The following is a 16877-nucleotide window of genomic DNA, read 5'->3' as shown; positions in this document are numbered from 1 at the left end:
ATCATGTGTATGCTCCAAACTTGGCAATGAGAAAGCTGCCAAGATCTCATATAGTAAAGATGCAATCTTACCAGCAGAAAGAGTTTATTCTGACAAAAACTGTGGCAGAAGGACAAAGTACTAAAAGAGGGAGACAGTAGAGTGTTTGTGAAAAATGTGACTCACTGTACACCAGGCAGAAGAGGAGTAAATTTATTCCAGCAATCACGGAATGTTAAAAGGCAGGTGCGAGACTCAAGCCACTGTATCCAGCTATCTTCAGAATATTTTTTTCCTGGAGGGTCAATGTCATTTTTTGATGGAGGAGATGCAAACATTTGTCCAACAAAAAGTGAGCTATCAAACAGAAGAGGACTCCTGCTGCTTATTCTTCTGATGATAAAGCTCACAGAGAGACTACGCCAGTGAAGCTTTTTTCAGTGTAACAAAAATGCTTGATAGGCAGAGAAAAGCAAAGGAGTTGATTAGAAGAACCAGGAGTATGTTGAAATGAACCAGAGACTGGAGATGGGAGACAACAGAAAGAAAAACAGGAACACAGAAATTAATGAATAAGTGTGGAATTATAAAGTGTCAATCACATCTGTGAATTCTGGTTGAACAAAAAAACCTGGAAATGTTACACTTTTTTTACTTTTAAAACACAAGAAGCCACAAACTAGGAAAAAACACCAATGGGATGAAAGGAGGCAGGTGACCACTTCGTAGAAAATCCATTTATTTAGCTTTCATCCTTAATAAAAGAACTTCATCAGAATACTGAAAACACACACCGCTCCATCTTTTATAGCCAGCATGCTGATGAGATTAATTGAACAGATAAAAAAACAGATAAAAAATGTACTTCTTAAAGGGCTATACCCCAAACTTTCCATAAGTATATATACACATTTCTCCATACCAGAGTTTTAAAAAAACATCAAATACTTTTTTGTGTAGAAGACTTCAAAACATATGCCCTACGTCATGTCATTAATGTTTAGAAGAACATTTAGTGGACAGGAAGACAAATGAAAGAGTATGTAAAACAGTATTTTAAAACATGACATGTACTGCATGTTTTATAGTAAAGCATTTTCAGTTAGTTATTTTTGTGTTAGAGAGATACTAAAGCAAACAGGTGCCCCTTTTTCCTTCTTTCTTTTTGTTTATTTTTAAGAAATGTATGCATTGTGAAAAGAGAAGAAAGCCTGGACAAAAGTATGTTTAAGACAATATTTATGGTAATATTAGGTTGTTGGGGTGAGGGATGGGTTGTAAAAGTATACATAGCATGACATAATTAAAATAGATATCCTTTTTCTTACTTTTGCATAGGGAGATGACTGAATTAAGGCCCTTGGCTTGATCTAACAAGTTTTAAGTGTAAGGAAGTAAATAAAAACACTGAAAGTAATGACAAGTTTTCTTTTACACATTATTCCCCAAGGTATAAAATCTGGGCTAGGCTAGACATAAATTATACTTCACAGGAACACGTGTATTTAATTGAAATTTTTGATATGCATTGTGATGAAAGGAGATACTGCCAGCATAGCTACTTGACATTTTGTAAATAACTATATGTCATTGGTGAATATGTATATTTTTCAGGTAGATGCTAAATGCTGCCAGCTTCTAGCAATGGGGGTTTTGGAAATGATGTCATTCTGCAAGTTATCCCAGCAGTAATATTTTAGACAATTAATTTGAGAAGTCTCTTAGTGACATTGAGCATTCTGTAATCGGTCTTGGACCTGACAAGAAACATTCACCATGATATCTGCCTTGCTCTTAGTAAATTACTAGGGAATAGTTAATTCTCTTAGCTACAATCATATAGTATATAGATATATAGTAAAGCTTAGTTTAGATGTTTTTCTTCATTTCTATTCAAGAACAAGTTAACAACAAAAAATTTAAACCAGGAGGAGGAGACTTAGGATCCAAAAATAACAAAACTGAACAACTGTCCTTCCAAGACAGGGCCCAATAGGGGTGAAGGGAAAATGGTTAGATGTGACAACTGCAATTAGTGCCAGTAGATTTTTTAGAAGGGGCTTCCTGTTTTGTACAGGGGTATGGACAAATGGTCCTACATCGAAGGTTTTATTGTAGTAGCAAGGGGTTTTATACCTAGCCCTGTGTATTTCATTGTCCTGCATTCTATTTTGGAAAAAAAAAGCTTTGCCTAAGAAAAAGGATATACCAGCACCTTTATGATATTAGAAAAAATGTTGACAAAAATGCCATATTTAAACACTTAAAGGAAAATCCCTTGCATAAATTTAAATTTACTGCCATTGATCGAGCTGACTTGGGGCAAAGAGGTGGTCCAGTGGATGATTATTTGGCGGCTTTAGAGTTGAGGTGGCAATTAAGGACAAATGCTACCGTTACTTCTAGTTTGAAGTAGACTGTTTTGATTAGTAGTGTTTTAAAATTAGCAACTGCGTATTTGTTTCACGAACCACAGTGAGCTTAAAGTACGATGATTAAAATGCTTTGCTTTTTAGGGTTACATTTTACTTGTGTACTTATTAGTTGTTTATTATTGTATTGTTTTGGGTGAACATGAAAGTACAGCTTGTTTTTGATCATTAATTTTTTAGTTAAGTCCTATGAATCATTATTTATTATACTAGATAATGTAGTCCAGTTTGAGAATAGATTTTGTATGTGGCTTTAACTGGTTGTGGACTGTTTTAAATAACTGACTATTTAATTGTGCAGAAAGTGCAGAAATTGATTAATTGGTGGGTTTGGTTTGGTGTATGTATGTATGTATATATATATATATATATATATATATATATATATATATATATATATATATATTGGTGCTTGCTTGTATCTTTGTTCTGAAGAAGTCCAGTTATATTAACACACAAAAGCATTTAATGTAAATAAAAGTGTCCTCCTTCCAGTTTTAGTTTTTTGTTTTTTTTTTTTATTTGAGACTGTACTGTAACATTATTTTAAATATTTCTTGTGATTTTGAACTCTGATGTCACAGTGAATATATATTTAGTTTTGTCTTGTTCTTTTATTATTTATTATTAAACATATTTAAACCTTTCATTGTAGCTGATCTTTGCAGAGATATTTAAGTTTTGAGAGTACTTGCATATTTATTTGGTGACACTGTGTAGCCCATTTCTAACAGCCTTGCTCTTGGTCAAACTTCCATTTGTATTAATATTAATATTACACCATAAGACTGGAACCCTTTCTTAAGGGCCTTAAAGTAGTTGATAAGGGTTCTGGTGGCAGTGGTAACTACCTTATAGTCTTGGCAGAAGGGGACCTACCTAGTAAACCTGTGTCAGCCTTTCCCAGGTGTGTGTGTGTGTAAACCAAATCTCCAAGTGTGTGTGTGTCAGCTACTTGAGCAGGGACACAAAGCATGGGTTGGACAGAGTGTTGGAGGACTTGGCTTGGAACCCTGGCTAAGGACTCCACTTTATAGCTGTGCCAGTGGGGAATCTTACTGGGGATCTGGAGAAAAAGGGAGAAACCAGCCCTGTACTGACTGTGGTCTCTGTGTGCTCTTATGGAAAATTGCACTTGATGCAGAGAGACACATCTGGAAATACTGTGTGTGTACTTGTCATCCTCTCAGTGAACGTCCCCCACTGTTGCTAGTGGTGGGGATTGAGACTCCTTGATTAGTGGTCCAGTGGTGGGTCGTCACATTTGGTGGGCAGTGGTGGGATATCCACATCACATTTGGTGGGCAGTGGTACGGATACTGAACTCCTGTAGCCTGTAAGCAGTGGTCGCTAAAGAAGTTGTTTGTACTTTCAAGCAGCCACACAGTAGACATTCAGAGTTTCATATCACAATAGATTTATTTATGTTTTGTTAGCTTAGTTAGTCAGGGAGAGCAGGCAAGGGGATGTCAGCAGAGGATTATGGCAAGCTGACAAGGAGCCAGTTGACCGAGATGTGCCAAAACAAATGACTAAACCAAATGACTGGTGCATGCCAACCTGACTAAAGCAGAATGATTGCAGCCTTAGCCACAGCTGCATTACAGATCAGCAACCAGGAGGACAACCAGAGTGGTCCTGGGGATGTACAACTCTCAGAAAACTGGATAGTTCAACTTTGCCTCAGAGGACTTAGAAATCCATCTGGAGTTAAAGAGACTTGAACTGCAGAACAAGTGGTTGGAAGTAGAATCAGCAGAGAGACTGCGGCATTTGGAGGCTGAAGAAAATGAGAGGCAGTGGCAACATGAAAAAGAGATGCTAACTCTTTGCCAGGGTCATGGAGGTAATGGCGAAGGGAGTAACTGAACCCCAGAAGCAATAAAGGTCAGTACATTTCTTCCACAATTTACAAAGGGTGATAATTTTGATAGTTTTATTCATATGTTTGAAAGGGTTTGTAAACAGTATAATGTCGACCAAGGGCTCTGGGTATGGTTTCTGACCCCCACACTCCATGGTAAACCTATAACTGCTGTTTCTAAACTGTCTGATACTGACTGTTTAAATTATAATACAGTTAATTGTTTATTATAGTGTTTTAAGTTAACACCTGAAGCTTATTAAAAAAAGCTTCATGAGCACAGGTGCAAGGCAGATAAAAGTGTGTTTGAATATATTGCTGAGTTAAGCACTTATTTTCATAAGTGGGTAAGTGGGTGTCAGGTTACCAGTTTTGAAGGGCTGACAGCCATTTTGGTGAGGGAACAAGCCCTTGGCACTTTGACTGAAGACATGAGAATCTGGTTGGCAGATAGGTTATAACATCGCAGATGACTTGGAGAAAAAAAGGTGACCTATACCTAGCAAGCAGGGCATCACTGCACAGGAAAGGGATACCCAGTGCTGCACACAGGTATAAGGGAACCCATGGTGTGCAGCCTAAACTGCCCCAAAAGAGTCAGTCAGTAACAGAGGAAGCCACTTGTTCAGGTACACAGCCAGGATCAAGGGTTAAATGTTTTAAATGTAACCAGTGGGGCCATGAAGCATATAGATTTCCACAAAGGCAAAGTGGGGAACAAAAGGTAGGGAAGCCAGTAAGTGGGAGTGACAGAATGCCAGCAGTAATGGTCTGGAGACAACAAAGGTACCAAACTACCACAAGAGGTTATATTCTATCTTAGTAGATGGGAAATAGGCCACTGCTAAGAAAGAGACAGTCTCTGACCTAACGATTCTGAAGCCTGCAATGGTTAAAGAAGAGCACTACTTGCTTGGGCAGTCTACTCCAGTAAGAGATTTGGGAGGGGACCCCATTCCAAGTACCCTTGGCTATGGTTCACCTTGACTGGGAGGATGGAAAAGGAAGTAAGCAAGTAGGTGTGTTTGAGGATATCCCTGCAGATGTCCCGATAGGGAATGATTCTGATAATGCAGTACCTTGTGTGCATGCAGTTGGAAGCAGTCTGGTTTGGAAAGAGGCATGTGAGTCTGGTAGCATGGGAGGGGACTCAGACAGACCGCACCCTTGAAGCCAAGACTGGTAAGATAGCTACTTTAGGGAGGGAGCTACCGTGTAACAGTGAGACTGAAGAGGAGTCACAGTTGCTTGTGGGTACTGATGTTCCCTTAGACAGAGTGACTGCAAAGGTAGAGGTGAGTAGTAGTACGCAAACTGAGAGTAAGGCGCCCCTGTCAATGGATCCCAGACTTCCTGCGAAAGGAAAGCTGGGAAGGGTTAGAAAGAGAAAGTTGAGACAGGTTCAGCTCTCGGACTCTATATTACAAGGCTTGAGAGAGGTAGCCGGGGGGGGCACCAGATTCTCAAGGAAAAGGGGAATCTGTATACTGGGACAAATGTTTACTGTATACAGAGTGGACCCCTGAGGGAGGGCTCAGTAATACAACAGTTGGTAGTGCTCAGAGCTTACCCTGTGGCACTTCTAGCCACATACCATGACATTCTCTTTGCTAGTCATATGGGCATAAAACGTACCAAGAGACGTATTATGCAAAAGTTTTATTGGCCTGGGATTTCCAGGTAACGGGACTGTAGGACCTGTGAGCAGTGACAAAAAACTAGCCAAGGTAGGAAACAAGGTCAAATCTCCTTTGATGCCTTTGCCTGTGATTGAGGAGCCATTTCAGAGGGTAGTAATGGATATTGTGGAGCCACTGAGTACCCCAGGTTCTAAAGGAAGGAGGATATCCTAGTGGTAATACATTATGCTACCAGATACCTTTCATCCATCGAGGCAGAAAAGGTGGCAAATGCTTTGCTAGGGAATGTCAGCAGGGTAGGTTTCCCACAAAAACAAAATACTGACAGAGAGGTGCCAATTTGATGTCAGACCTGCTGGCTTGTCTGTGGAAGCACTGTGGAGTGAAGCACTTATAGAACATCCACTACCATCCCCAGACTAATGGTTAAACTCTACACTACAGACCATGCTACGGGCATTCGCAGACCAGTTCAAGAGGAAGTGGGACTAATATCTACCCCATCTGTTCGCTTACAGAGAGGTGTCCCAGGAATCCACAGGTTTTTCACCCTTTGAGTTGCTGTATGGGCAAAGGGTGAGAGGACCTCTACATTTGATTTGCGATGAGTGGGAGCGTGAGTGTGACTCCCACAAGGAGTCTGTTGTGGCATATGTCCTAAACCTCAGGTCAAGGCTCAGGGAACTCATAAGCTTGGACCAGGAGAACCTGGCAGAAGCCCATCTGCAGAATATGATATGACAGGAATGCTCGAGCTAGAGAGTATGCTGTGGGGCAGCAGGTTATGGTTCTCATTCCTGTCACAACATGCTGCATGTATGGAAGGTCTGTGATGTTAACTACATGGTAGAACTGCTAAGCAGGAGGCAGGGGCACAATCTGTACCATGTTAACATGATGAAACCTTACCATGACAGGGAGGCCCTTGTGCTAAGTATTTTCAGTAGAAGGCAGGAGGAGTCTGAGGGGAATCTATGGCTACAGGAACCATACACCAAAATCCCAAGTTACTATGGTGGAGCCTAGAGTTGCAGGCATATGATACGACACTGCAGCACTGCAGTGGTGTCAATGCCAAGGCAACTGAAATCTCAGGACAGGGTATGGGGTAATTTATTCCCAGATAGGCTCATTCATCTCAAGCAACATTTCTCAAAGGTCACTTGAAAAACTAGCTTGAGTCTTTGAAGGGGGAAAAAGTGTGATGAAAGGAGATAATGACAGCAGAGCTAGTTGAAATTTTGTAAATAATTATATGTCACTGGTGAATACTGAAATGATTTATACAAGATGCTTGTGTTACAAATGTCGTAGAACTGTATGTCAAGAGCATATTAAACTTCTTGTACAAACTTGTGTTTGTAAAGTGCTGTTTGAAATGTAACCACAGTGTGCCCTACTGGAAGAGAACAGAAATGCATATGTACTATTATAACTGTTTAAATGTACACGTGTGTAAAACAAATCTCCAAGAGCTTGTGTGTCAGCTACTTGGGCAGGGACATGAAGCAGTGGTTGGACAGAGACAGTGCTGGAATAAGGACTCAACTCTACAGCTGTGCCAGTGGGGAGTCTTATTGGGGATCTGGAGTAAAAAGGAGAAACCAGCCCTGGACTGACTGTGGTCTCTGTGTGCTCTTAAGGAAAATTGCATTAGATGTAGAGAGCTGCATCTGGAAATACTGTGTATGTACTTGTCATACTCTCAGTGGACGTCCTCCACTGGTGCCAGTGGTGAGGATTGAGGCTCCTTGATTACTGGTCCAGTGGTGGGTCGTCACATGCATCCAATAACTATTTCAGATCACGGGTCAACAATTACCCTGCATTTTTATTTTAGTTATGAAATAAAAATATGACACTGGCAGTTCCCCACTTATCTGTTAAACAATGAGGAATTTAAGGAATGGGTTGTGGAAATTACTTGGGAGTTATTAGGGAAGACAGAAATTTATTTGGAAAATACAGCTAGGGAGTTGGATAAAATTAAAGTGGAGTTTAAAAATAGGCTAGAAATAAGAGAAAAAGGTATGGTTAAGAAATAAGAATTGTTTACAAGGACTGACAATTGTTAAACTATTGCAAAATAGGGGTATTCTCATAGAATAAGAAGAGATGCAACTGCAAAGTACTAAAGAGAAAATAAGGGACTGCATGGACAACATGCATCAGTTTTTAAAGACTGCTGTTAAGCAATTGCTTTCTTTTTAAATAACTCAAGTGCACAAAAGCTTTTGGCACAATGGCTCAAGTCACAGAAAGTAGAAATGGTTGTTGCAAAGCTAAGGGAGTCTATAGCAAGGAAAATAACCAAGGTTCCTGTAGAGGTGGCTACTCTAATAGCTCCTACACTGAGAACTGATAAGTTAATTTCTGTGGTTGACTTCCAAGATAGCTGCACATTGAGTAACAGCTTAATTTCAGGTCTCCCAGTGTGAAAACAGAAACTCAGAAGACAGAGCCAGTAAACTCATATTTTTGGGTAAATTTTAGTAACTGGCTAGTAAGTGCAGTGCCTAGATGCCAGCAAAAAAAAGAAATTCAGAAAACCTGAAATAAAATCAATCACAAAAGGTGAGGAAAAAATACTGACCGTGAAGAATTCTGCAGCTGTTCAGCAAAAAGCAGTGCAAGCTCCAGCTTTGGTGCAAGAAATGACAACCAGCAACCAACAGAAAACAATAAGTCAAATGTACTCAGAGTTGCATTTTCACCTCACAGCAAGAGATTCTCCTGTTCGATTCTCGGCTGGAGCACCTTCTGTGTGGAGTCTGCATGTCCTCCCTGCAGTCGAGTGGCATCCGGAAGACATGTGTGAATGGGAGTGCCTTCGTTGAAGGTTGGGCGTTGGGCTGGCACCTCGGCACCATAAAAATCTACTGCCAATCATTAGCGGACCAGAGTTCCACTGTGGCGACCCCTCACTGGGAAAAGCCAAAAGAAAAACAACTCAGAGTTGACTAAAATATATAAAAACACTGATGGAGTACATCAACTCATATAATAAAGTGGTGGAAAAAAATGGAAGAAGCTTTAAACAGATATTCAGATGAGGTGATAAAACTGCAAAACTCAGAGGTCAAAATGAAGAAAAAGGCTGGCTGAACATGAGACTGCTCAAGAGATGTTTAAATAAAATAGAATTAGAGGACAGAGCACATAGTGAAAACCTGACATTTTCTACTATATCAGAAAAGCTGGAAATAACAGACTATATTAATTTTATGAAAGTACAAATAAGCACCTGGACTGGTATTCCATGGCAGGAGATATTAACTGAAAAGACACATCATGTGTATGCTCCAAAGTTGGCAAAGTAACCTAGGCCTTAAATAGTAAATATGTAATCCTACCAACAGAACAAGCTGATTCTGACAAAACAGTGGCAGAAGGACAAAGTACTAAAAGTGGGAGCCAGTACAGTGTTTGTGGAAAATGATTACTCACTGTACACCAAGCAGAAGAGGAGTACATTTATTCCACTAATCAGGGAATGTAGAAAACAGTCATCAGATTCAAACTGCTGTATCCAGCTATCTTTGGAATATTCTTACCTGTTGGGACAAAAATCATTTTCTGATGCAGAACATGCTAAGCTGGAAATATACACGTTTGTCCAACAAAAAGTGTGCTGTGAAACAGAAGAAGATTTTGCTTCTTGTTCTTCTGGTAATAGACCAAAGAGAGACTGTGCCAGTGAAATCCTTTCCAATGATTCAATGGAAAATACTTGAGTGACAGAAAAAAGTACAAGTTTGACTAGAAGAACTAAGACTACACTGGAAATGAAGCAGAGACTGGATTTGGGAGATGGAGATAAACAGGAACAAAACCGGCAACTTGGAAATTGACAAATAAATATGGATTTACAAAGCATTAATTATATTTGTGAAAAGACAGAACAAGAAAACCTGGAAATATTGGACTTTGTTAAACTTGCAGGGACTCTAAAGCATATGCCCTGCTTCAAGTCATTAATGTTTGGAAGAACACTTAGAGGAGGGGAAAAGGAAAGTGACACTTATCCGTAAAACATTTTGTTTTTAACAGTAGTATTTTTGTATTGCATGATATAATTTGCATGCAATAAAGTAAAGTTTTCTCAATTATCTTCAAGTCTAATGGAGACACTAAAGTAAACAGGTGCCCCTGTTTTTTTTTTCCTTCTCTCTGTCTTCCTGTTCAGTTATAAGAAATGTAGGCACTGCAACATAAAGAAAAAAAAAGTCTGGTCCAAGAGCATGACACAAGAAAAACTGATGTATTTTTTCTCATTCTTACTTAGGGCAATGACTGGGTTAAGGCCCTTGGCTTGATCTATTAACAAGCTTTAAGAAAAAAACAAGTAAATAAAAAGAATACTGAATATAATAAAGCTTTTTCTAGCAATTAAATGCTTGTAGCAGCTCCCATGTCTACATCGAGAAAATATGATAAACAGCAATAAAAAAAGAATACTTCTTTCTTTCATATGCTAAGATAAAATGTTTTCTGAAAGCATTCAAGTGTTTTCCTAATCTGGGAGAAGAATATAAGATAAGGCAACACCAGGCAGCACTTAGTAAAAGCACAGGCTGTACTATGCATCTTAGCATGGATAACCTTCCTTTCAGGTTAACCCAAGTCTAAATGTGGCTGTCAGTTTGGGAAAACAGTTGCTATCAGGAGGGTAAAACTTCAATATTTGAAGATGTGCATAGTTTTGTGCATTATTACTGAGTTAACAGGTTTTAGGGGTGTATTGGGGATGTATTAGTTTTTCTTTGTTTGAGGGCTTCCAATAAAACAAAATGTTTAGTAAGATGTGACACAGGCTCAAATGGATATGACAAGAAACAACTACATAAAAATCAACCTGCCAAACATTACTGTATGCATGTACCACAAAAGCTGGAACTGCATACTAAAAGCTGTTACACAAAGGGTGGGAGTAGTAACTTTTTAACATAATGACACTTCCTACTAATTTCTCCTAATTGCAAGAGGAGCTCCAATATTGATAGAAGAGGACAGAAAACGATAATAATGGTAGATTTGCAGTACTAAAGGGCCACTAGCAAGGCAGGGGAATTACACTGGCATGTGCTTCTATTCCACCAAAAACTGCTATAATGGAGCTTAAGAAAATTCTGGGAGAAATAATCAGCTTTCATCGGGGAATATTTCTTATAGGTAGGGACTAGAACTTGATTTGCAACAGTGAAGATGTGTGTATGGGGCCCAGAAAGGGGGAAGTATAACAAAGGAAGGTAGATTTTTGAAGAAATTTAAGAAAATATTTGGCATGAAAGATGTGAATTCAGTAGCAGCAGTTCAGAGTGAATTTATATACAATTCCCCAAGACAGAAAAACCGGGCTAGACAAAATTTACATTTTACAGGAACATGTGCATTTAATTGAAGGTCTCAATATGTACCCAATAACTATTTCAGATCATGTGCCAATAATAACTAAAATAACGCACAGTAAATAAAAATGAGACACTGGTGCTTTCCCACCTGTTGAAAATAAAGGAATTTAATGAACGGGTAGTGAAAATTTCAGATTAGAGAAGGCAGATATTTCTTCAGAAAATGTTGTTACTAAGTGGGATAAAATAAAAGTGGAGTTTAAAAATAAGGTGGAAATAAAAGAAAGACAGATATGGTTAAGAAGTATCAATTATTTACAAGGGCTGACAAAATGTCAAAAGTATTGCAGAACCGAGGGAAATCTCGAAAAGGAGCAATTGCAGAATGCTAAACAGAAAAGAAGGGATTTCCTTGATAATATGCATGAGTTTACGTTTTTCGATAACTCCAGAACACAAAAACTTTTAGCACAATGACTCAGGCAACAGAAAGTATAAAGGGTTGTTGCCAAGCTTAGGGAGCCTATAACAAGGAAGATAACAACAGATCCAGTACAATCCAGTACAGGTACTTGAATTATTTTTGGAAATTTTTTGGAAGTTTGTATAAAGCAGGGAAATATGGAAATCAAGAAAAGGTACAAATAGAAATGTTTATGGAAGAATTAAATATGCCAAGGTTAGATGTAGATGAAGCTCAATTATTAACAGCTAGGATTGGAAGAGATGAGATAAAAAAGGTGATATATAACCAATCCACAGGAAAGTCCCCAGGAATAGACAGTATTCCTGTGGAAGTTTGGAAGCTAGGAGGGAAAAAAAAGTACAGTTGTGTACACTTACCATAAATGTAGATGTTAGAGTGTATTCACTGCTGCAGTCATTACATATGGGTTATCTGGTTCCAGGTAGCCCTCAGTCAGCCTGATTAACAAAGTCTTGGGTCCTGCATCGGTTGCTGTCCCTTCTTCCATGACATCAGGTCGTCAGGGGTATAAAACATGCAGCCGACGCCATTACATCAGTCTTTCTTGCCCCAGATGTCAGGTGCCCCCCTAATGGGAAGCAATTAAATATAAAAGTACAAAGATATACCTCCAACAAAAAAGCAAATACACCAAAAAGGCTTTTAAGCATAGTAAAGTATATGCCAAAAGAAGTTAGGAGGCTGGAGGGAGGGTAACCAGGACTGCAACAGTGAATACACTCTAACATCTACATTTATGATAAGTGTACACAACTGTACTATGTTCTTCATGTTTCACTGCTGCAGTCATTACATTTGGGTAAATTCCCAAAGCTATGGTTGGGTGGAGGAATTTAGATAGCATTAGGGCCAGCTATAAGGCCCTGCAAGACTGCAGTGGCAAAGCCAGCTCTGGATTTAGAGAAAATTGGAAAATGATAATGCTTGGTGAAAGTACGTACAGAACTCCAGGTAGCAGCTTCTAGGATGTCCCTGGTAGGGACGCCTCTGAGAAAGGCTGCAGAGTGGTGGAGTGAGGTCTGATCCCCTGGGGGATAGGTTTTCCATGGTGCTTATAGCAGAAATGAATGCAATGGCTTACCCATTTAGAAATGGTTTGCTTTGAAATAGCCTTCCCCCTCTGCCCCTGCAGCAAATTCCACCAGCAGTTGTTCAGATTTCCTTTGAGGTTTATTCCTGTCCAAGTAGAATCTAAGTTGTCTGTGCACATTTAAGGAATGCAGTATCCATTCCCCTTTATTCTGTGGATTGGGAAAGAAGGTTGGCAAATGAATGGACTGATTAAAAGCCACACTGGATACCACCTTGGGCATGAAGGATGGACTGGTTCTGAGGGACACCCTGTCTGCATGAAACATGATGAAAGGCTCCACTGCCATAAGGGCCTTTAATTCAGAAACCCTTCTAGCTGAAGTGATTGCTAAAAGGAAAGCTGTTTTCCAATAAATAAATTTAAGTCTGCAGTAGCAGCTGGCTCAAAAGGAGGTAGAGTGAGTTTCTCCAAGACAAAGTTAAGGTCCCAGGCTGGGGTTGGAGCTCTCCTGGGTGGTCTCAAATGTTTGGCCCCTTTGAGCAACTGCTTGAGCAGTGGATGAGAGAAGTGGGGAGGTTCTGTGTTATAATGAGCTGAAATGGCTGAGGCGTAGATTTTAATGGAGGAAAAAGACAGGCCTTTGTGAAGCATCTCAGTTAAGTATTGTAAAATCTGAGGTACATTGGGCGCTGCTGTGCTCATCCCTTGAGATTGGTTCCAGGCACAGAATCTTTTCCATTTTTCAGCATAAGCTTTTCTAGTACTAGGCCTCCTTGCCTCTAAAATGATATCCATCACAGGTTTGCTGAGGGATGGTAAAGGAGAGATTAAGTAATTAGCTAGGCTGCAAGGTTCAGTGTTATTAGCTGAAGGTGCAGAATCTGGTTCTCCTGCTGAGACAGCAGGGAAGGAGTCTAAGGCAGGTGCCATGGAGGTAACCGTGACACACTGCGCAGAAGGGGGGAGGGGTACCAGTGCTGGCGCGGCCAGTCTGGAGCAAACAAAATCATCCTTGGTTTGTCCGGTTTGATTTTTAGTAGTACTTTGGAGAGCAGAGGTGGGGGGGGGGGGGGCATAGACTGACAGGTTTTTCCAGCTGAAGGACAAAGCATCCACTTTCCAGGCTTGTTTGTTGGGAGTCCTTGTGCAAAATTTGTACAATTGGTAGTTCTGGGGAGAGGCAAACAGGTCTATATCTGGGCTCCCCCATTTGCTTGTCAACACGTTGAAAGTCCTTGGTTCCAGTTTCCACTCGTGTGGGTCCATGAGGTTTCTGCTTAGTCCGTCTGACAGTGTATTTAATTTTCCTGGCAGGAATTGAGCTTGTAAGTGCACTTGGTAGCTCAAGGCTGTGTTCCACAATGCCATGGCTAGTCTGCAAAGGGAGTAAAAATGTGTACCCCCCTGCTTGTTTATGTACCACATAACAGTGGTGTTGTCCGCCTTTACCATTAGTTGTCCTGGAATAATGTGGTCCTTGAAGGCTGTCAGAGCATTCTGTACAGCTAACATTTCTTTTTGATTGATATGCAGGTGCATTTGATTTGAGTTCCATTTGCCCTGAATGCACTTCCCTGCCAGATGAGCCCCCCCATGCATAATCTGATGCGTCTGTTGCTAGGGTTTGGGCGGCAAGGGGTGGTGTAAAAGGTAGTCCCTTGTTTTGGTGGCAGGCTTCTGCCCACCAAATGAACTCTAGGCATAGGCAAGAAATGATAAGAATTATTGTTTCTAGGTCCTGAGAATGTTGACACCATAGGCTTTTTAGATACCACTGTAGTTTCCTCATATGCAGTCTTGCATATGGAATTCGAAGAATGCAGGAGATCATGAACCCCAAGGCCTGCAGTATTCGTCTTACAGATAGCAGGGTTTTTGTGGCTACTTGTTTGAAGTAGATTGTCAAATAAATTTGTTTCTCTGGCGTGAGGTAAGCCATCTGGGAAGTTGTATTCAAGCTTGCTCCTAGGAATATAATTTGTTGAAAGGGTACCAGTTGTGATTTCTTTTTGTGTATGGTGTACCCCAGATAAGTTAGAACCCATTGTACAAAGGTCAGATGATTCAAAAGTATGTCCTGGCTTTCTGCCTGAATTAGACAATTGTCCAGGTATGGGTATATCTGAATATTTCTTTGCCTGCAAAATGCAATAACTGGAGATAAGCACTTTGTGAATACCCTGGACACAGTAGATAAGCCAAAGGGCAGTGCAGAGAACTGATATGTAGCCTGCTTTGAAGCGTAGGTATCTTCTGCAATATTCCCTGATTGGGATGTGCAGGTATGCTTCTTTTAAATCTAGTGTTGCCAACCAGGCATCTTTGCCTAGCATAGGAAGTAATTGGTGAAGAGTCAGCATCTTGAATTTTGGAATCTCCAAAAAGGTATTTAGAGTAGACAGGTCCAGAATAGGATGCCATGAATTGTTTTTTCTGGGTACCAGGAAAAGTCTTGAGTAGAAACCTTGTCCCTGTTCCTCCTCTGGTACCAGTTAAATAGCCCCCATGCTTAAGAGAGAAGGTATTTGTTTTTGGGCCTATGCCCACTGATTTGGGGGTAGGTCCGGCCACCCGGTTGGTGTTGGCAACATGTGGAAGTGAAATTTGTATATCTGGGACACTATATTCAAAACCCATTTGTCCTGGGTAATGAGTTCCCAATTCTTTGCATGAAGAGCAATCTTTCCCCCCAAAGGGACAGTCAGTTGATAAGTGCTTGGAAACTTTAAAAGGAAGTCATTGAGAGAGTCTGCCATAGGGGGGAGTCTTATTATTCCCAGATTTGGAAGTGGAGGCCCCCCACTGCTTAGTTCTGTGTGTCCCCTGGGACTGAAACCTGGGCTTTTTGTTGTGTCTGGGTTTGGCTTGAGAAGACCTGGAAGGGGCTGGAAAGGACCAATTCTTAAAGGGCCAGTGCCTAATAAATATAGCAGGCTGAACTTGTAAAATATCTTTAACAGTTTGCATAGATTTAGCTTTATCTTCTATCTTTTTAAGGACTTCCTCAGCCTTGTTGCCAAACAGGTAGTCCTGATTTAAAAGAGCATCCAACGATTTAGCTTTAACATGATCAGACAAAGATTGCTCCTTAAGCCAGGCATGCCTTCTGAGCACAGACCCAGTAACAGCAGCCCTGCAAGAGGCCTCTAATGAATCAAAACCACATTGCAAAGTATGTTTTCCAACTTGTTCAGCAGAATGCATTAAATCCTGTAATTCTTTATTTTCCACACAGTCAGGAATCAACATCATTTTCTGTTTAAGCAGTCCAATAACATGTTGCTTATACTTTAACATATGAAACTGGCAGTTTAAAGCCCTAATGGCCAAGGTTGCAGAATTGTAAACCTTCTTAACCCATCTATCCAGCGCCCTGGAGTCTCTATCAGAAGGGGTAGGATTTTTAGCAGTAGAAGCCTTAATGCTCTTGGGCCCCTGTGAAATAGTCTCTGGATCTGCAATAGGATTTTTAAAAAGGAACTTGTGGGACTCAGGGACCCTGTAGTATCTGTCAGGTTTTCTGGGAGCAGGAGGCAGGGAATCAGGGGCCAAACTAAATTCTGAAAAAGCATCATCAACAATGTCTAGTACAGGAGGAATAGCTGAAGGCCTATGATGAAGTAGGAGAAGGAAATCCCTAAGCCTCTTTTTTGAATGGAAATGCTCCCTTAGAGTATGTAAGGTTTTCCCAAAAGAAAAATCCTCAGGAGGGGAAGTAGAGGGAATGAAGTCCTCTGCATCAGAATCTTCACAAGTAGATAAGGGCAAATCCAGACCATCAGAAGAATAAAAAAAAAAACAGAATCCCGATCAGAAGATTCATAATCAACTTCAGTCCTAGGCCTCTTAGAAGGGGGGGGGGTGTTGGCTACCATTGATTAGAGTTATTAGATCTTCAGCCATTCTTATCATTTGTTTTTTTGGCATAGAGGCCTGAGCATGTGGCCTGGGCATCGTTTTTTTTAGAAATGGTTCGAGATTTAGGCCTAAGTAAAGAAGGAGGCATTGATTTAATATACAAGTCCGTAGGCCTGAATACACCCTCAGAAGCCGGTGCCTGCACAGCGGCTCCGGACCCATCCAAGGTAGAG

The sequence above is a fragment of the Protopterus annectens genome, chromosome 11.part0 (assembly GCF_019279795.1).
Source record: "Protopterus annectens isolate FY-2018-M chromosome 11.part0, PAN1.0, whole genome shotgun sequence".
Lineage (NCBI taxonomy): Eukaryota > Metazoa > Chordata > Ceratodontiformes > Protopteridae > Protopterus > Protopterus annectens.
Note: the sequence above shows the minus strand (reverse complement) of the source record.